Source organism: Phoxinus phoxinus, assembly GCF_949152265.1.
Source record: "Phoxinus phoxinus genome assembly, chromosome: 1".
NCBI classification, from domain to species: domain Eukaryota; kingdom Metazoa; phylum Chordata; class Actinopteri; order Cypriniformes; family Leuciscidae; genus Phoxinus; species Phoxinus phoxinus.
The window spans coordinates 969,926-992,220 of record NC_136876.1 but is presented as its reverse complement, the minus strand read 5'-3'; the positions used below and the strand labels follow the sequence as shown (position 1 = coordinate 992,220).

The window sequence follows — 22,295 nt, the reverse complement described above, 5'->3', positions numbered from 1 at the left end:
CTCATTCATTTTAGTTTCCATTTGCTCCATTCTGGAACAGAGAATTCCCACTTCCAGATCCAATGCGTGTTGCATCTCCTTAACTGCTTTAGCCACCTCGCGCTTAAATACTTCTTTACTCTCACTAATAAGTTTTTCCATGGACTCACTTAGACTTTCCATTTTATCATTCATTTGTTTTTCAATTGTAGTCTGCATAGTGTCCATTTTTGCGCTTAGCGCACGTAGTTCATTCATTAAAGCCGCGTGGTCGCTGTCAGCGTCTTTCTTGCAGTGTCTAGTACCATCCGCCATCTTTCAGTCTGAACTTTACTGATAAGTAAATCTAGAGTGTGTCCACAATTGTGTGTCGGTCCATGTACATGCTGAGTCAGATCAAAGTTTTTTAAAACATTTGTTGATTTTTTTTTTTTCAAAAAAATTTTTTTTTGATTTCTTTTGCCATATTGTTTTCTGCATTGTCAATGTGAATGTTGAAATCTCCGGCAATAGCAAAACAGTCAAACTCAGAGGAAATGGTTGATAACATTTCTGTAAAGTCCTCAGCAAAGGCTGAAGAGTATTTTGGAGGCCTGTAAACAATGATTAGTAAAATGCGTGGAGCACCTTTTAACAAAATACCATGATATTCAAAAGACGGGTAATTACCAAATGATATTTGCTTACATGGATAGACATCTTTAAAAAGAGCAGCTACTCCCCCACCTCTCCTACCCGCTCTGCAGACACTCATAAAAGTAAAGTTAGGAGGGGATGTTTCATTGAGGACAGTTGCACTGCAGTTGTCTTCTAGCCAAGTTTCATTTAGAAACATAAAATCCAGGTTGTATGTGGTTATTAAGTCATTGACTAGAAGTGATTTGTTTTTAGTTCCAGCGTACACCAGTTTTTCCATTCTCTCTGAGAAGCCCAGAAGTGGAGATGCTGGAGATAGAGATAGCGTGTCTGGTGAGAGGGACTGTTGCTCTGGTGTTATCGGAGGCTGTAATATGCTGTCCTGGTTTCCCTGGCTGTTTTCCAGAAAGTCGTCCTTGGGTGCTGAATCTTGGAGCAGTTCTAGTATGTCACAGTCTGTCTGTGGTGAGCTCTGTGGGTAGGGCTCAGCCATGAGCAGAAGTTGTTGTGGCTGGGTGGTGTTATCATTGTCCTTGTGTGACGTGTCAACCGCATGTCCATTCAGGTGCTGGAGTGAAGTCCTGTGGTCATCCATACTGAGTCCAGGTGTGTGTGTGCCATTCAGGTTGAGTGGACCGGCACACACTGCATAAGGATGATTGAGGGAGAAGTAGATATTGTCCTTTAGTACTCTTGAACCAAGTTTGTTTGGGTGGTGTCCGTCCTGTTGGAACAGTTGCCTCTGACTCCAGAAAAGATTGAAGTTGTCAATGAAGTTCACTCCTTTTATATTGCAGGTTTTTTGGAGCCATGTATTAAGCCCAAGCAACCGAGAAAACCTGTTTGTTCCTCTTGCTGGGAGTGGTCCACTGATGAATGTTTGTACTTTCAGTCTTTTAAGTGTTTCAAAAAGTTCATTGAAATCCTTCTTGAGGAGTTCTGACTGCTCTTTATGAATATCATTTTTCCCCACATGAATGATGAGTCGATTTGCAGTCTTATGTTTCATCAGAATGTTCTCAAGTTCCCTGTTTACATCAGAAGTTGTTGCTTGTGGAAGGCAGCACGTAGTTTTATCCCTGCTACTAGTGTGTCGGATAATGGAGTCGCCCACTATCAGAGTCCTGGGCTCGGCTGCGCTCTGAGCTGATTGCCGCTGTCTGCTCGACCTTGAGCGCCAGTTAGCATCAGTGTTAGCTACTGGCTTATCCAGTCTGTGTTCGATCACATTCATCACGTTTGGGGATTTCTCATTTACATTCATTAATACTTCAAATCTGTTCTCAAGATGTATAGGCGGTGGTAGGAGACCAGTGTTTGCAATCCTTGTCAGAGCCATATCTGGGGTGGAGGATGCTATTGCGGCAATATGTGATACTCGTGACAATCTGATGTCTCGGGTGCCTTTGGGTCTCGCTCCCTGTGTGTGCCATCGATTTGTAAGTCGATCGGCTTGTTTCTCTACACTCAGTATGGCCTGTTGAGGAGCAGTAGATTCATGGGGCTCACCTGCTGTATGCTGAGGGCGTCCATGACGGAGCTCTGTTGTGTGTTCCGTCTGGTTTGGTGGTCCCGCAAATAACTTTGTTTCAAGAACTGCAATCCTTTGTAAAAGTCTGTGGCAGTTACTGCAGCAAGTAGATTCCAGAAGAGGCATTTTCTCTTATCCTTATGCAGTTGTGTTTTCTCTTCCCCGGAATGTAAGCTTTCAGTGGGAGGCTGGTCGAATAAAATAATTCAGCTTTTTTGTAGTAATCCAAGCGTTTGAGCACTGTGCTGATTTGCTGAGGTTAAAATTAGTTGATAAAAGAAGATAAAATATAAAAATATAAAAGCGATAGAGCAAAGCGCGGAGCAGTAAGCAAGAGCGTCCGAACAGTAGCTGAGCAGGAAGTGGAAATAATGCTACTAGTATGCATTTGGTATTTGTAGGAGGTCGTTGTTAGTTTAAAATGACCAATGCAATAAGTAGGCTAAGCAACTGTTTAAGATTATTAAATGCACTTTTTTTAAGGGAAAATAAGATTTTATGCTTTGAATGCGTTACATTATCAGTACTTGAACAGTTCATTGGTTACTGTTTACACCACAGTTTCCATATATACACATTTTAAAGTTTTTGTCTGACAAGCCAGTTAGTCAATCAATAGTGCCACATAAGCAATCATTTCCTGTATAAAATGTAACCAAAGCAACCTTATTTTAATTTGTTACACCGTTCTACGTGTAATACATTTTTTTTTTGGCTTTTGTTATTGTTTGATAAAATTTAAATTGAATTGAATTTTTCTGTGACTTTTTGTTCACATGGTTTAAGTAAGATTAGGCTGGGATATGGCTCAGTTTTGGGGTTTCTGGTTAAAGGGTGGTGTTGATTTGGTTAACTTGTGGCTGAGAATTGGTACTAATAATAAAACCTGTTTTGGCCCAATTCAGGGCCAGTTAATGGTGATTAACTGGCTGAGATTCGGGCCAGTTATGGCCCATGTGTGACCCTTGTCTTTAATCCAGTTCTGAGCCAGTTCAGGGCCGTCATTCTTTGCGGTACTTGGGCCAAGGGAAAAGTGATTGTCCAGCCCGGAGCTGGGCCAGAAAACGTCTCTGTTACGTATGTAACCCTCGTTCCCTGAAGGAGGGAACGAAGACGTATGTCGTGACCGACAAATAGGAATCTCGCTAGAGAGGCCAATCTACTTTGAGTGAAACTTAACAAGCCAATACACATTGGCGTGCATTCATTTGCATCAGCTGCGCAGTGCGGGTATATAACGAGCAGCTGGTGATTGCACTGTAGTTTTTTGCTGAGGAGCCAAGCCTGATAACCTGGCCACCCCGGCGGGCGGCAGCAGATGTGGCGACGGGACATACGTCTCCGTTCCCTCCTTCAGGGAACGAGGGTTACAGCGCCACAGCTGCTGCACCCCCTCCAGCGCCCTGTGCAAGCCTCTACACCTTCTTGCCTAGAAGGACGATAGGAGGAGGCTTACACAGAGTGAACCCGTCACTGTTGTTCTGTGATAACCCACACAGTGAGATTATTGGATAACACTGGGAAAGCGTGCCCGAACTGAAGGAGGGGAACGCTGCGGAAGCCACATTCTCAAGGAGTTAAGTGGAGATAACATATGGACTAACCCGAGGGTTGTACAGCATATGAGTAGTGGGTGACTTAGCCCAAGGGAAAGACACAGGCTTCCGTTTAGGAGCAGCCGTGGAGAATATACACATATGGGATCCACGTAGGGTCACACATATGGGACCCAGCCTAAATCCGGTTCTCAAGGATTCAGCGGATAAAGGCCTGGCACCGGACGCTCCGCCAAGTCCGGCCCGAGGGTTTTTGGAGGACTCACAGGTTTTTCACACTGGAGAATAAGGGTGCACAGTAGGGTGCAGCAAGCCGACAGAGCCGGGCCTCTCAGTGCCTCTACCCGTCTAGGATGAGAACACGGGAGGAGACCGGCTCTTCACGTAGGCTATAGTATCTAGCGAACGTGTTAGGTGTCGCCCAGCCCGCAGCTCTACAGATATCTGTTAGCGAGGAGCCACGTGCCAGCGCCCAGGAGGATGCAACGCCTCTCGTGGAGTGTGCATGCAACCAAGGCGATGGCATCCACTATCCAGTGGGCCATCCTCTGCTTGGAGGCAGCCTTTCCCTTCTGCTGGCCTCCGTAACAGACAAAGAGCTGGTCTGTGGTCCTGACGCTTTGAGTTCTGTCCACGTACATACGCAGAGCGCAAACGGGACAGAGCAAAGCCAGGGCTGGGTCTGCCTCCTCCAGGGGCAGCGCTTGCAGATTCACTACCTGGTCCCTGAAGGGAGTGGTAGGAACCTTGGGCACATAGCCAGGCCGGGGTCTCAGTACAACATGGTTGTCACCCGGCCCGAACTCTAGGCACGATTCGTCGACCGAAAATGCCTGCAGGTCCCCTACCCTCTTGACAGAGGCCAGTGCAACCAGTAGCAAAGTCTTCATGGAGAGAAGCTTCAAGTCTGTTGATTGCAACGGCTCAAAGGGAGCATCCTGAAGTGCTCGAAGCACCAGGGAAAGGTCCCAAGAGGGTATGGAGGGGGTCGAGGAGGATTTAATCGTCTCGCCCCCCTAAGGAACCTGACGACCAGGTCGTGCTTTCCAACTGTTTTGCCATCTATGTGGTCGTGATAAGCTGAAATAGCAGCAGCATGTACTTTGAGGGTGGAGGGAGACAGCCTTCGCTCCAACCCTTGCTGCAAGAAGGAAAGCACGGACCCTATCAACATCTTCGGTGGTCTTCTCGGCGAGAAGAGCACCACTCGACGAACAGGTTCCACTTCAAGGCGTACACACGTCTCGTGGACGGCGCCCTTGCAGAAGTGATGGTGTTAAGTACCTCTGGGGGTAAGTCACCTAGAACCTCCGCATCCCATCCAGGGACCAGACATGGAGTTTCCAGAGGTCTGGACGCGGGTGCCACAGGGTGCCCCGTCTCTGAGTCAGAAGATCCTTCCTCAGAGGAATGGGCCAGGGAGGGACTGTCACGAGGAGCATGAGTTCTGGGAACCAAGTCCGGGTGGGCCAATAGGGAGCCACCAGAAGGACCTACTCCTCGTCCTCCCTGACTTTGCACAAGGTCTGTGCAAGTAGGCTCACTGGGGGAAACGCATATTTGCGGAGGCCCCGGGGCCAGCTGTGTGCCAATGCGTCCGTGCCGGGTGTTCCCTCGTTCAGGGAGTAAAACAGCTGGCAGTGGGTGGTTTCTGAGGAGGCAAACAGGTCTACCTGAGCCTCCCCGAACCCTCTCCAAATCAGCTGAACCGCCTGGGGGTGGAGTCGTCATTCTCCCGGGAGCACAGCTCGTGATAGCTCGTCGGCCACACGGTTGAGCACACCGGGAACATACATGGCTCGAAGCGACCTCAGATGCTTCTGACTCCAGAGGAGGAGATGGCGGGCGAGTTGCGACATGCGACGGGAGCGTAGACCACCTTGTCGGTTGATGTACGCAACGGTCGCTGTGTTGTCCGTACGGACCAGCACGTCTCTGTCCTGTAGCGGCCTCTTTAGGCGGCTCAGAGCGAGATGTACTGCTAGCAACTCGAGGCAGTTGATATGCCAATGCAGTTGGGGAGCCGTCCACACCCCTGACACTGCATGCCCGTTGTACGTGGCACCCCAGCCGGTGGCAGAGGCATCCGTGAATACCACAGCATGCCTGGACACCTGTTCCAAGGGCACTCCTGCCTGTAGGAACGAGGGATCTGACCACGGGCTGAAGGTCTGGCGGCACGCCGGTGTGATTGCCACCCGGTGAGTGCCGTGATGCCACGCCCATCTCGGGACTCGGCCGTGAAGCCAGTGCTGAAGCGGTCTCATATGAAGCAGCCCGAGCGGGGTTACCGCTGCTGCCGCTGCCATATGCCCCAGGAGCCTCTGAAAAAGTTTCAGTGGGACCGCCGTCCTGCCTTTGAACGTGTTCAAGCAGTTCAGCACCGACTGAGCGCGCTGCTCTGTGAGGTGCGCTGTCTGTGCGACCGAATCCAACTCCATACCGAGAAAAGAGATCCTCTGCACGGGGGCGAGTTTGCTCTTTTCCCAGTTGACCTGAAGGCCCAACTGGCTGAGGTGCCTGAGCACGAGGTCCCTGTGTTCGCATAACTGATCTCGAGAGTGTGCTAGTATGAGCCAGTCGTCGAGATAGTTGAGGAGGCGAACGCCCTGTTCTCTCATGGGAACAAGGGCCCCCTCCGTGACTTTCGTGAAGACACGGGGAGACAGGGACAGCCCGAAGGGCAGGACCTTGTACTGATATGCTCGACCCTCGAACACAAAGCGTAGAAACGGCCTGTGTCGAGGAAGAATCGAGACATGAAAGTATGCGTCCTTCAGGTCGATCGCTGCAAACCAATCTTGGAGACGGATGCATCCGAAAATGCGTCTCTGCGTGAGCATTTTGAACGGTAGCTTGTGGAGGCTCCGATTCAAAACTCGCAGATCCAAGATCGGTCGTAACCCACCACCTTTCTTGGGTACAATGAAGTAGGGACTGTAGTGTCCTGACCTCATATAGGCTGGAGGGACCGGCTCTATCGCGTCCTTCGCCAGTAGGACTGCGATCTCCGCACGCAAGACATGGGCATCGGCTGCTCTCACTGTAGTGGAGTGGATGGCCCGAAACGCCGGGCGAACTGAATCGCATAGCCGAGCCTGATGGTCCGAATGAGCCAGCGAGACGGACTGGGGAGCGCTAACCAGGCTCGCAGAGACCGTACAAGCGGCACTAAAGGGACCGTAGGCGTACCCGGAGTGGGGCAGCGAGGTGGAACACAGGGGCTCGGCCCGGGAGGCTCTCTCCGGCGACCCGGAGCGGAGTGTGAGTGTGCTGCGCAACACTTACCTGGTTCCACGGGGCAGGAGGTGCAGGAGGCGGCTTGGTTGCGTTCTCGAACCGCACACTGCTGCCCGCTGGCGATAGAGGAGGCGGATGAGAGTGGTGAGGATTATCTCCCCCCTCTGCTCTCCGGGTCCTCTTCGGACCCAGAGATGTAAGAAACTGCTCTTTTATTGAAAATGTGGGTACCGCTGGTTTTGAGGTCAGCGGCAGAACACAAACAAAACGAAACTGAGGATTTTCTACCCAGCCCTCTTCCGGGGGAGGGAGCGATGCGATCATCGTCTCCTGGAGAGCAGTCCCTTCCATCTCCGGGTCGCCCGTCCTAGGGCCGCTTTCCCCTGGACTTCCCGGTCTTCTTAACGGGTCCCTGGACGGGCGGGGCGACCTGCCTGCGACTGGCTCCACGGCGCCGTTTAGGTGGAGGCTGCTGCTGCGGCGCGGGAGCAGGGGCAGACGCAGGAGGACGCCCCCGGCGACGAGCAGACTGAGGGGCCGCGGGCGGTGGGGTAGAGGCAGCAGCTGACCGCCGCGGCAGGATGTGTCTAATGGCCGGTCTGGGCCAGAGACACAGCCAGAGATGGCGTTCCTGGACCACTAGTGTGGACATCGCACGACCCACTGACCGCGCAATAACTTTCGGCGCACGAAGCGCGAGGTCCGTTTCGGTGCGAAGTTCCTGGAGAACCAGTGGGTCGTGACCACCCTCGTGCAGGTTCCTCAGTGCCTTGGCCTGATGAACCTGCAGCAACGCCATGGTGTGCATGGCAGAGGCAGCTTCCCCACAGGCCTTGTAAGCCTTGCCGGTTAGGTCCGACGAGCACTTACAGGCCCGGGAAGGAAGAAACGGTTCTCCACGCCAAGTGGAGATCGGGCACAGTTGCATAGCAACAGCCCGCTCCACTGGCGGGATACGCGTGTATCCCTTAGCTACCCCGCCATCAAGGGTGGTGAGGGAGGAGGAGCCACCGGAACGGTTTCTGGCAGTAAAAGGTGCCGTCCACGTCCCTGTGAGCTCCTCATGCACCTCCGGGAAGAAAGGCACTGGGGTGGGTTGCTGAGAAACAGCACGTGCCCCCCCAGAGATACCAATCGTCCAACCTCGAGGGTTCGGGACACGGTGGAGGGTTCCACACGAGCCTGACCCTGTTGGCGGCCCGGGAAAGCATGGCCATCATCTCCGGGTCCGTCTCGGGCACCGCTGACCCACCCGAAGGGGGCAGCGGCGCCGAGTCGTCGTCCGGGGAGAAGTCTGACCCACCCTCCGATGCAGCGATCGACATCTGATCGTCGCAGGGAGCCCCCAAGGAAACGACTGGTACACACCTCGTGGATGGTCCAGCACGTTCCAATGGAGGCTCAACTGGCTGCGGAGCATGAGAGGGGTGAGGGTCCCTAGGGGGTTGGTTCCCCGAAGGGAGCGCGCTCACCATAATCCTCAGATCTCCCGTGCCACCACCCGAAGCAACCCTCTGAGGAGGATTGGATCGAGGCAGAGGCACGGGGACTCCGCCCCTTTGCAGGGACAAGATTCTCGACCGAAGCTCCGAGATGGTCATCATCCCACAATGGGTACATGACTCATCCGTGAACGCTGCCTCCGCGTGTTCAATGCCCAGACACACGTGGCAGCGATCGTGACCATCCCGTGACCCCAGGTAACGACTGCATCCAGAAACACACAGATAGAACGACATATTTTTTTTTTTTAAAGACGCGTTCTATCTGTGTAAGCTCTTTCAGGGACTGCTCTCACTGATGCTGAAACACGCAGGGGAGCAGTCACTGCGGACACAGAAAGGAATGTGCACCTGTATGTGCGCTGTCTCTCTCTCTCTCTCTCGCTGGCAGGTCTTACCAGCTGTGAAAACAGCTTTTAAGCGCTCGAAGGCGCACCTTACCAGCTGTTACAACAGCTTTTTAGTTTTGCTCAATATCAGAAAAAACAAAACAAAAAGCAGATGAAAGAGAGAAAGTAAAAAAAGACTGCTCGCGCTGCCGTGCTGTAACGCCCGCACCGGGAAGGAGAGGTCCAAGAAGAGGCTTGTAGAAGTCACACTTTTCTGCAGATTAAGCATTGAAGTGCTTGGCTCCGAAGCAAAAAGCTACAGTGCAATCACCAGCTGCTCGTTATATACCCGCGCTGCGAGGCTGCGCAGCTGATGCAAATGATTGCACGCCAATGTGTATTGGCTTGTTAAGTTTCACTCGAAGTAGATTGGCCTCTCTAACGAGATTCCTATTTGTCAGTCACGACATACTCGTAGTGACCGACTGATAGGGAACATTTGCTATGTGGGACGCTCATGAAGGGGAATATCATATTTGTATCAAACCTCTCAGGAAAGGAGAAATATTAAACACAACTGCAAAGGTTTATTAAGAAAATGAACAAAAGCTGCTAAAACCAGGAAGGAACAGACAAGATACAAGAATCCTCAATCTTCTCCATCACACAGAACAGAGAGAGGATTATACAGTCTGAGTCTGTCCATTACTGTATTTAATATTATATTTAAAGCAGTTTACATATGAAGCACAAGAGAATGACTTTCAACACTGTAGGCTAATATCTATAAACCCATATAAATGAGAATAAATCTGGCTTTTATATGTAAAACACACATTTGAATCAGTTTAAAGATTTTTCTGAGAAGAAGAAACTAAAACAATGACCAATCCTCTTGAGTTTTTGCTATTGTAAATATTGTTGCAGATTGGCTGTAAACTCATCAGTATTTTATTGTAATATTGTCGGCATCTCTATTTCCTCTGGGTGCTGCGAGTCCTTCCTTCCTGCAAAATAAAAGCATTGACTGACCTCTCGTCTGTGTTTTATCATGATTGCAGATGTTCCAGATCAGATGAGTGTGAATCATCAGATTGTGTGCGGCTCAAACTCACCAGCTCTTCTTGCACAGATGATCTGAAGAAGAATCACAGTAGGAGCAGCAAACACTGCGATCCCAACAATAGTCACAATCACTGCAGGAAACATGAGAGGAAGAAGAGAAACTGGACATGACTGAAGTCAAGGGTCTTCAACTATCAACAGTTATTGATGAAGCATTTACAGACTGACTGATAGTTTAATGTTATAAAGCTGTCAGTATAAATGAACGTGTCGTACCTCTGTATAATGATCCAGCAGTCACACTGACTTCAGTTTCTCCTGGATCTGTGGATCACTCCTGTTAGTTCAGTTCAACACATAATGCCACATATACACAACATCATCATCACATAATACTTGAAGATTAAAGTCGAAACATTACGAGATTAAAGTCGAAACATTACGAGATTAAAGTCGAAACATTACGAGAATAAAGTCGAAACATTAAAGTCGAAACATTACGAGATTAAAGTCGAAACATTACGAGAATATATTCGAAACATTACGAGATTAAAGTCGAAACATTACGAGAATAAAGTCGAAACATTACGAGAACAAAGTCGAAACATTACGAGAATACATAATACTTGAACCTTGTGTAGGAGCTGCTGCTGTAGTTCGGCTTGAGTTCTTCTCAGAGTTTGAGCTTCTGACTGGAGTCAGTGTTGGTGAAGCGACTGGAGCTGCAGAAGATGAATGTGCAGACGCAGCACCTCCAGATTAAAGATCATTACGAGAATAAAGTCGAAACATTACGAGATTAAAGTCGAAACATTGCGAGAATAAAGTCGAAACATTACGAGATTAAAGTCGAAACATTACGAGAATAAAGTCGAAACATTACGAGATTAAAGTCGAAACATTACGAGAATAAAGTCCAAACATTACAAGAATAAAGTTGAAACATTACGAGAATAAAGTCGAAACATTACGAGAATAATGTCGAAACATTACGAGAATAAAGTCGAAACATTACGAGAACAAAGTCGAAACATTGCGAGAATAAAGTCGAAACATTACAAGAATAAAGTCGAAACATTACGAGAATAAAGTCGAAACATTACGAGAATAAAGTCGAAACATTACGAGATTAAAGTCGAAACATTACAAGAATAAAGTCGAAACATTACGAGAATAAAGTCGAAACATTACGAGAATAAAGTCGAAACATTACGAGAATAAAGTCGAAACATTACGAGATTAAAGTCGAAACATTACAAGAATAAAGTCGAAACATTACGAGATTAAAGTCGAAACATTACAAGAATAAAGTCGAAACATTACGAGAATAAAGTCGAAACATTACGAGAATAAAGTCGAAACATTACGAGAATAAAGTCGAAACATTACGAGATTAAAGTCGAAACATTACGAGAATAAAGTCGAAACATTACGAGAATAAAGACGAAACATTACGAGAATAAAGTCGAAACATTACAAGAATAAAGTCGAAACATTACGAGATTAAAGTCGAAACATTACGAGAATAAAGTCGAAACATTACGAGATTAAAGTCGAAACATTACGAGAATAAAGTCGAAACATTACGAGAATAAAGACGAAACATTACGAGAATAAAGTCGAAACATTACAAGAATAAAGTCGAACACAACACATAATGCCACATATACACAACATCATTGTCACAGTGAGGCTCTGTGACTAGAGACTCTTATTTTGGAGAATCTTCTTATAATCACAGTGGACTGAGAACATACATACATGCATACTTTTCACACTAACATCCTAACACTATCTGTTTTGTGCATATTTTAACATCAGTTAACGCAGATATATGTGTGTCACTGATTGTGTATTGTTGCGTGTTGTACCTGTCCTCTCCATGTCCTTTTCCTTTAGTTTAACGTTTACTGAGTTATTCATTTCTCTTTGTTGATTTTTGTATTAAGAACTCAAACAAGACCAGTAACCATGTTAAATGTTTATTTATTTTCAATTAACCACTTGCAAAACAATAAATTGTCATACTTACGTACTGGAACATTTTACTTCACCAAACAGACAAAACCCGGTCACTGTAACTGCCACCATTTTTGAATACCTCTTTCCCGCCAATAGTAGGCACAGTTAATTGTTCTCATGTGTGAGGGGGAGATTGGGGTTCTGTTTGATTCTTTGTTAAACATTGTTTAACGTTAATAATTAATTGAGTTTGTTTTGTTTTCAATGTTTATATATTTTGGTATTATTCTAACAGTTTATATCTTTGTTACTGTTAAATCTATTTTAGTTTGGTCTTGCTTAAATTCCTTTATTATCTTTAATTACCAAATGGTTTGGTCCAGATAGGAGGGGTTTAGCCTTTTTAAGAAGGCACCTCAGTGTTGTTAGAGGCTCGTAGAGTGAGTGGTTGTACAAGTTATTGCTCTGTTTTGGGTCAATTTATTGGCATAGCCAGAGTTGTGCAGATAACTTTGAACAGTTTATTTTATTTTTATTTGTTTAGTTTTCTTTTTGGATTTTCACTGTAAATACCAGATGCACTTGTTGGATTAAACACTGAACTTTTGACCTCATCATCACGTCACTTCATTTTTACGCCTCCATCTGCCGGTACATCCAGAGCAGTGGTGCTGCTACTGCTGGTAACATCTTTGAGGCATCTTTGTGGCAGTTGGCACACCCCTGTCTCTGTTACAGTTGGTGTCAGAAGTTTTTTTTGTACCGCTGAGGTGACGTGGACATACTTGTTTTTTTTGCAATGCCACCAAAGACAAGGAAGCAGCCTGATCAGAGCACAAGGCCAGATGGGGACCAGAGTGAAGTTGAAGAGGATCCAGATGAAGAAGTGCAGTCTACAATGGTTTCTGGAGCTGGAGCTGATACCGCTGTTACTGCTCTGGCGCAGATGTTCAAGTCCTTTATGGATTATCAAAAGGAGCGAGACAGTCGACAAGAGCGAGAGACCGTCCGACGGGAACAAAATTTTAAAGTGCTCAGTCACCATGTCACGCAGATGCAACTTGACATGGAACGTATCAGTCAGGGAGCGGTTTCCGACAAACCAGCACCAAGGGTGATAGACCGGGAGCCACGGCTTGCGAGACTGGAGGACTCCGATGATATTGAGCACTATTTGCTGACATTTGAGAGACTGGCAGAGGTGTACCAGTGGCCTAGAGGAGACTGGGCCATTCACCTCATACCGTTGCTTACTGGTAAGGCCAGATCTGCGTTTGTTGCAATGGACCCTTCACGTACACAAGACTATGATGTTGTTAAGACAGCAATAATGAAAAAGTATGAAATCAATGCTGAAACTTATAGACTGAGGTTCCGTAACCTAAATACCCCTGCCGACGAGTCCCCACAGGAGCTTTACATCAGACTGAAGGACCTGTTTTGCAAGTGGGTGCGCTACTCCGGCAGCAATAAAGAGGATATTATGGAGGCCCTTGTTCTGGAGCAGTTCCTACGAGTCTTGTACCCAGACGTGAGGACTTGGGTCAAGGAGCGTGATCCAACGACTGCTGCTGAGGCTGCCAGACTAGCGGAGGCATACATCACAGCCCGGAAAGGAGCAGGAAACTTCCGCTATGCAGGAATCCTCCCTTCGGCCAGAGGTAAGTCTGAGGGATTTGGGGGCGGTTCAAACTCTCAAGATAGAATTTTAAGATTCACACAGAGTAAAGCCACTGCTCCACAGGTAACTCCGCAGAGGGTAGTTAAGGAGGATGTTGTCTGTTATCATTGTGGTCAGTCAGGCCATACTAGACCTCTTTGCCCCCTGAAGAAACCCAAAACGGCAAGCCTTTGTTATGTTCCTCATTCAGTTCAGTCATCCCCCATGAAATGCAACTCCCAGCCAATTAGATCTGTCTTGTTAAATGGTAGACCAGTTTTAGCCTTGGTAGATACTGGTTGTACATATACCCTAGTGCAGAGTAGATATGTGCCCAGACAAGACTGGAGTGACAAGGAGACAGTTACTGTTTGTTGTGTACATGGTGACAACACTCCATTGCCTACTGCAGAAGTGTATATTGAAGTCCTGAATCAGTCTTATCTGATGAAGGTTGGAATTGCTGAGACTCTTCCCTATCCCATCCTCCTTGGCACAGATATGCCAGTGTTGGCTGAATTACTGCAGGACACAGAATGGTGTGGGGTAGTGACAAGGGCTCAGTCAAAGCAGGCAGTGCAGACAACTCTCGAACGAGACCCAGGTGATCCCTTGCAAACCTTGCCTTTTTGTTCAGCTGATATTGAGACAGAGTCAGGACCAACAGAAGACAGCAGGTTACAACAGCGTAGAGATTGGGTAGCAGACTTGATGGGCACCTCAGAACAGGCTAACGAGGATATTGCTGAACCTGAATTATGTGAGTCAGACATTGTGATTCCGAATGGTCTAGCCCAGCTGCAGAGGGAGGACTCGACACTAGCCACATGTTTTGATCAGGTTAAGCAGAAGAAAGACTCTGTTTTACTTGAGGATGCTTTTGTGTTGAAAAATGAACTCCTGTATAAGCAGACTAAGGAGGGAGATCTTCGACTTGTTGTACCTAATGCACAAAGAAGTGAGGTGTTACAGTTAGGTCATTCCATTCCATGGTCAGGTCATTTAGGGTTCGCAAAGACATGTTGGAGAATCTCTAAAAGATTGTATTGGCCAGAATGTACACAGACATTAAAGAATGCAGCCAAAAATGCCCTGAATGCCAACTCACTACTGGTCGGACTCCTGCATATGCACCACTGATCCCTTTGCCTGTGATTGATGTCCCTTTTGAGAGAATAGGAGTGGATGTTGTTGGACCAGTTGAGAGAAGCCAGGCAGGAAACCGGTTCATTCGAGTAATCTCAGATTATGCCACGAGATACCCTGAAGCATATCCCTTGAGAGATGTTACTGCTAAGCAGATAGCTTCAGCCTTGTTGAAATTCTTTTCGCAAGTAGGCATACCAAAAGAGGTTCTGACCGACCAAGGTACTAACTTTATGAGTCGCACACTGCAACAAGTTTATCAGCTATTAGGCGTTAAGAGAGTACGAACAACCCCATATCACCCTCAGACTGATGGTCTTGTTGAAAGGTTCAATCAGACTCTAAAGAATATGTTAAAAAAGTTTGTTTCAGACTCCGGCAAAGACTGGGATAAATGGCTGCCGTACCTCCTTTTCGCCTACCGTGAAGTACTCCAGGCTTCTACAGAATTCTCGCCGTTTGAATTGCTATACGCCCACCAAGTAAGAGGTCCTCTAGATGTCCTGAAAGAGAGCTGGGAGGCGACAGACAACCCAAAGAGAATGAACATCCTCACTTACGTGATGAAAATGAGGGAGAAACTTCAACAGAATACTGCCTTGGCACGAGAAAATCTGTTAAGGTCCCAAGTACAGCAGAAACACTGGTACGACAAGACGGCTAGATCACGAAGCTTCGAACCAGGGGACGAAGTCCTGTTGTTGCTTCTAACCTCTGACAATAAGCTGTTAGCAAAGTGGCAAGGCCCGTACCAGATCAAGAAGAAGGTAGGTCCAGTGACCTATCAGATCGAAATTCCCTCAAGAAACCAGCCTCTGCAGACATTTCATGTGAACATGCTGAAAAAATGGCATACGCATCGAACTCCAGGCCAAGCAGAAGAGAGCAATGACATCGCTATGCTGGTGAGAGCCATAGAGGGTGAAGAGGAAGTAGAAGAACAGTATTTACCGACCTGTCGCGGTGACAGCAAATTGGATTTGCAGCACCTGAATGAAGAGCAGAGACTTCAACTATGGAAATGTATACCTGAACAGCTGTTCATGGATACCCCTGGCAGAACAGGTTTGGTCGAACATTGTATCATCCTCAAGGACCCTAAACCTGTCCGTCAGTCTGTGTATCGTGTGCCAGAGAAACTTCTATCTGTTATGAAAGAGGAATTACAGACCATGAAACAACTGGGTGTTATTGAGCCGTCGTCAAGTGAATGGAGCAGTCCCATAGTGCTGGTGCCGAAGAAAGATGGTACCCTGCGGTTCTGCTTAGACTTCAGGAAGCTGAACAGCGTTAGTAAATTTGATCCTTATCCAATGCCACGGGTGGATGAACTGGTGGAGAGGCTGGGAAGGGCGAAGTACCTGAGTACGCTGGATCTCTGCAAGGGATACTGGCAGGTACCGCTGAAGCCAGCGTGTAAGGAACTTACTGCCTTCAGAACCCCTTTTGGCCACTTCCAGTTCCGAGTCCTTCCTTTTGGGCTCCATGGGGCCGCGGCAACATTTCAAAGGATGATGGATAAAATCCTCCATGGTACAGAGGACTATGCTGCAGCTTACCTTGACGACATCATAATCTTCAGCCAAAGCTGGGAAGAGCATCTGAAGCACCTTAAAGGGGTGTTGAATCGCATCAAGGCTGCAGGACTAACCATTTGCCCTGATAAATGTGCCCTCGCCAAACCAGAAACCCAATACCTTGGATTTGTACTGGGTCACGGTGTGATCCGACCTCAGGTGGGGAAGGTGGAGGCCGTTAAAGGAGCAGGACGGCCTATGACAAAGAAGCAGGTTAGAGCTTTTCTTGGACTTGTTGGCTGGTATAGGAAGTTTATTCCAAATTTCTCAGCCAGGGCAATAACCCTAACAAACTTGACAAAAAAGAGCCAACCCAACAATATAGTATGGACTGAGGACTGCGAAAAGGCCTTTAAAGACTTAAAGGATGCACTGTGTCAGGAACCAGTTCTTCAGAGTCCTAATTTTGGGAATTAACCACTTGCAAAACAATAAATTGTCATACTTACGTACTGGAACATTTTACTTCACCAAACAGACAAAACCCGGTCACTGTAACTGCCACCATTTTTGAATACCTCTTTCCCGCCAATAGTAGGCACAGTTAATTGTTCTCATGTGTGAGGGGGAGATTGGGGTTCTGTTTGATTCTTTGTTAAACATTGTTTAACGTTAATAATTAATTGAGTTTGTTTTGTTTTCAATGTTTATATATTTTGGTATTATTCTAACAGTTTATATCTTTGTTACTGTTAAATCTATTTTAGTTTGGTCTTGCTTAAATTCCTTTATTATCTTTAATTACCAAATGGTTTGGTCCAGATAGGAGGGGTTTAGCCTTTTTAAGAAGGCACCTCAGTGTTGTTAGAGGCTCGTAGAGTGAGTGGTTGTACAAGTTATTGCTCTGTTTTGGGTCAATTTATTAACATAGCCAGAGTTGTGCAGATAACTTTGAACAGTTTATTTTATTTTTATTTGTTTAGTTTTCTTTTTGGATTTTCACTGTAAATACCAGATGCACTTGTTGGATTAAACACTGAAATTTTGACCTCATCATCACGTCACTTCATTTTTACGCCTCCATCTGCCGGTACATCCAGAGCAGTGGTGCTGCTACTGCTGGTAACATCTTTGAGGCATCTTTGTGGCAGTTGGCACACCCCTGTCTCTGTTACAATCATCATCATCACATAATACTTGAACCTTGTGTAGGAGCTGCTGCTGTAGTTCGGCTTGAGTTCTTCTCAGAGTTTGAGCTTCTGACTGGAGTCAGTGTTGGTGAAGCGACTGGAGCTGCAGAAGATGAATGTGCAGACGCAGCGTCTCCAGATTAAAGATCATTACGAGATTAAAGTCGAAACATTACGAGATTAAAGTCGAAACATTACGAGATTAAAGTCGAAACATTACGAGAATAAAGTCGAAACATTACGAGATTAAAGTCGAAACATTCCGAGATTAAAGTCGAAACATTCCGAGATTAAAGTCGAAACATTACGAGAATAAAGTCGAAACATTACGAGAATAAAGTCGAAACGTTACGAGAATAAAGTCGAAACGTTACGAGAATAAAGTCGAAACATTACGAGAATAAAGTCGAAACATTACGAGAATGAAGTCGAAACATTACGAGAATAAAGTCGAAACGTTACGAGATTAAAGTCGAAACATTACGAGATTAAAGTCGAAACGTTACGAGATTAAAGTCGAAACATTACGAGATTAAAGTCGAAACATTCCGAGATTAAAGTCGAAACATTCCGAGATTAAAGTCGAAACATTTCGAGAATAAAGTCGAAACATTACGAGAATAAAGTCGAAACGTTACGAGAATAAAGTCGAAACGTTACGAGAATAAAGTCGAAACATTACGAGAATAAAGTCGAAACATTACGAGAATGAAGTCGAAACATTACGAGAATAAAGTCGAAACATTACGAGAATAAAGTCGAAACATTACGAGAATAAAGTCGAAACATTACGAGATTAAAGTCGAAACATTACGAGAACAAAGTTTATAATGTTTCGAATAATGTTTATTCGAAACATTACGAGATTAAAGTCGAAACATTACGAGAATAAAGTCGAAACATTACGAGAATAAAGTCGAAACATTACGAGAATAAAGTCGAAACATTACGAGAATAAAGTCGAAACATTACGAGAATAAAGTCGAAACATTACGAGAATAAAGTCAAAACATTACGAGAATAAAGTCGAAACATTACATTAACATCCTACACAGATCATACATGATATATTGCATTAACCATCATACTTTAATATACTCGTCTGGTTTATGCAATATATCATGTATGACCCGAGGCCAATATTGGGGATTATAAGGATTGTTATGCAGTTTATGACTTTGACCACTAATATTTTACAGTCCAAACCGTATGAAGGCATCAGAAAGAGTCGAGCCAGTCTGTGGAAGTTTCCAGTAATCTGTCAGAAAAGAGTGTTTCTCACCTGAATACTTGACAGTGTATCTGACTGAGGTCTGGAGTTGATCTCTGCGAGTAACTTCACATCTCCACTCTCTGTTGTCATCTTCATTCAGGAGTGTTGTAGTCAGAGTGATGATACAGCGATATGGTGATGATGATGATAATGATAATATCTGATATCTGGAGTCTGTCTTCAGATCAACACCAGTCTGACTCACCCACAACAGCTCATATCCCTCATAACTGATCAAATAATGACAGGAGACTGAATACAACTGACAGGAGAGAGTCAGAGAGTGGCCTGGACTGATCTCAGTCTGTGATGATGAAGATGATGAAGATGATGATGATGGAGATGATGATGAAGATGATGATAATGATGATGATGATGATGATGAAGATGATGAAGATGATGAAGATGATGAGGATGAAGATGATGATGAAGATGATGAAGACACTGAAACTGAACACAAGACACAAATCACAGACTCTTCAATCATCATCTGAGTTTAAAGGGGAGATGAAACATCCATGTTTTGGCACTGGTAGTAGCTACATATATTACAAAAATCACCTTGCCTAATTTTTTTTTTTTTTTTTTTAAGTTGTTAAAACCACATATATGACAAATTATTTTCGTAATTTCTAGATAGCGAGTCGCCATTTTGAAGTGACGTCACAGCCTACGTAACGGGGTTGGTTGGGTCCAATGGTTAGTGAAGAGAATGCAGCATTTCTTTACCTGACTGAATGCGCGTTTGATTTAAAATGGAGGAAGACGAACTTGAAAGACCTGTTGAGCCCGTGTGTCCCATTGCCTATGCATTTGAGCCGATACGGCGTGAGAACCGAGCAGAGGTACGTCGGTATGTCGAACAGCCGGTGGTGGTTTGGGGAGAAGAGCGGGTTGGGAACGCTACCTGCCTGGTGTCAGTAGCCGCGTTTCCATTACAGATTTGCGCAAATGTTTTGCGCTATTATCTAAATATCGATACAAAACTATTGCGAAATGACGGCGTTTCCATTAACCGATGTTATGCGACTTTATTAAACATGTAAAATATTCACAAATTAATATGTAAAATCATGTTGATTTTACTGGTTTTCTAAGGCCAAATTAGAACCTGGAATTGACATTTTCCCGCAGCGCTTAATAAGAAGAGCCATTAATATTATTAAACTATTCTAACTCGGCTAAAAACATCTCCATCTCCGCTGTTAAGCAGATGCGCTTTTAGAGAGAAATGCTCCTTTCATACGGATTACTTAATCAGAACAAAATGTATTAGCTTTCGATTCGAATTTGTTCATTTTAAAGTGGACATTTCAAGCTTTAGCCTATAGGCTATATTTAGTTTCAGTTCTCGCGCTCCAGTTCACGGAGATCATGAAAACGCGCCTGATTGTTTTATTTTATTTTACAAAAGCACAACGTTTTCTTGTTATTGTGAGTTTACACAAATAAAAGTAGTTACAAATAATGTGTAATTATTTTCTGTATGACCAGAAATGATAGAGTAGGCTATATTAAGTTGTTCTGTTAATAGGAAAATGCAAGTGTTCACGCCCGCGCCTCCGTGCCATGTAACTTAGTGCGCGCTCCACACTCCACACATAGGCTACCCTTGGATATGCGTCAAAATATTGTTTTATAAAATACTGATAATCTCAGCCCTGTATTATTGTCTAACCCGTATTATGAATGACATTTGATGAATTGCTTTGTTCCCTTTTTGGATAAAAGCGTCTTCTAAACATGTAGCCTAATAAATGTTATAATAATGATGATAATTATTATTATTATTATTTGCGTACACGGACTCCAAACACACCGCGTCTTCTAAGTCAGGTGACTGTAAATGCGCAAAAACTGTTTCCATTGCAGTTTTGCGAAATATTCCTTTTTCGAATTGCCTGAAAAGCCACCTCATGCGAGCGTAAAAACTTTTTTGCGATAAACGAGAGTTTTTGCGAAATTGACGTGTTTCCATTGTGCGTATTTTCAATTCGCAATTTCAATTGCGCAATTTGAAGGGTAATGGAAACGTGGCTGGCTGCTGTACTGCGATGCCCACCGTTTCAGAGTCTATCTGCTGTCAAGAGGCTGATCTTGACCATGTATTGCGTGGTCAATCTTGCATCACCATGGCGTGCACATTTACTATGCTGTGCCGGGAGGTAACATTAGACGTGTTGGAAGTGGCAATGCTCTCCCTGAAGGATGTCCGAGCGGAGACACTGGAGCGTCCCATCAATAGCTGGTAAGTCGCCGCCAAATGGACCGATAAAAATAGCTACATGCTAACTTACTGGACTAACTGTTAGACAAGAAACGGGAATATGATGGCAGACATCGCAAACAATGTTTCCATGTGCAGTTAGTTAACATATAACGTAGACGTCGTCTTTTTGTGTGGTAATGTTACTAAAAAATCACTAAGTTAGCGTAAGCTAACGTTGGTTCATGCTTACAGCTGTTAGCTTATAATGACTGTACCTAATGTTAGTTGTTTGCAGCCAAAGCACCGTGTTGTACACATATTTATGTCGTATAAGTTATTCCTAATAGTCAACCAGGTTTATTGTCAATAACTTGACAGGAGCTATACAATATTGGCCTCCCTTTCGTGTTCTTCTGTCCTGTGGCTCCTCAGTCTCCATCACTATTAGGCTACTAGGCTAGGTAAGCAGCTACCTGTCTTTCACTGTCTCTTTCACTAACTTAACGTTACTCTGACTATTGCTATCTTTGTGTTTCACTATCTCTGTCTTTCACTATCTCTGTCGTTCACTATCTCTATTTTTCAATGTCTCTTTCAGTTTCACTATCTCTGTCATTCACTGCACACAGAGCCAACCAACCCCGTGACGTCACAGGTTAGAATTCTGTCACAGTGTCTGGTTTGTGTATTCCTGGTGTCCACTAGATGTCCTCTTCCCCACGGTGTCATCCACATTATAACTACATTTCCCATAATCCTTTGTCTGTTACCCATCAATGTTCATTTCACACAGCTGTTCCCTGTCTTCATTGTTCACAGCTGTTCCTTGTTAGTGTCTGTGTATAAGTACCCTGTCTGTCTCAGTTCATGTCACGGAGTCCTTGTTTAATGTCCCCACACTTCCGTTCCTGTTTCTGCCTGTTTCTTGTGTCTGTTGGATTGCTTTACTGGATTTTGACCCTTGCCTGGACTGTTTTGTGAGTACGGATTACCCCTAATAAACCACTGCAATTGGATCCTCCTGTTCCTGTGTGTGATCGTGACAAATTCTGCAAAATGGCGGCGCCCTGGCCGTGAAAGTTAAAATGTTTTTTCTTTTTTCTTTTATATCCTTACATTTTTCACGTTTCTTATATATGTTTTGATTATAGTGGAAATCCATCTTGTAAATTATGTAAACTTGATTGAGTGCTTCATCTCCCCTTTAAAGGGAGATTCTGCCCTTTTTAAATTGACCACATAATCATAAACTAACCATGAAGAACATGCAGATCAACATCAGCATCAGGTCCTTGTAGTTCTCCATTCACAGATTGTCTGCATCCGTATGCTCCATAATCTTCTTCTGTGGCGTTCTTGATGTTCAGAGAGCAGTCAGACTCCAGACTCAGTCTCTCATGTCTCTCTGTGTCTTTATTCTTCATCCCTCCAGTAATCAGATAAACTGAATAACTTAAGCTGTTACTGTAGCTCCATGAAGTTGATCTGCAGTCAGGAAGA

At 45.2% G+C, this 22,295-nt stretch overlaps 1 long non-coding RNA gene across 2 annotated transcripts; it reads right to left on the bottom strand.

The window, feature by feature from the left end:
* Window positions 1–9,444: 9,444 nt before the first annotated feature.
* LOC306999484 lies at window positions 9,445–18,786 on the bottom strand. 2 transcript variants are annotated; one of them, XR_013797866.1, is made up of 6 exons: window positions 18,596–18,786; window positions 17,327–17,416; window positions 10,471–10,560; window positions 10,115–10,162; window positions 9,889–9,969; window positions 9,445–9,780 (listed from the first exon to the last, which is right to left on the bottom strand). It is a non-coding gene; the product is annotated as an uncharacterized lncRNA (long non-coding RNA). The 2 variants fall into 2 exon arrangements; XR_013797865.1 differs by having other exon boundaries at window positions 9,889–10,162.
* Between the last annotated feature and the right edge of the window lie 3,509 nt (window positions 18,787–22,295).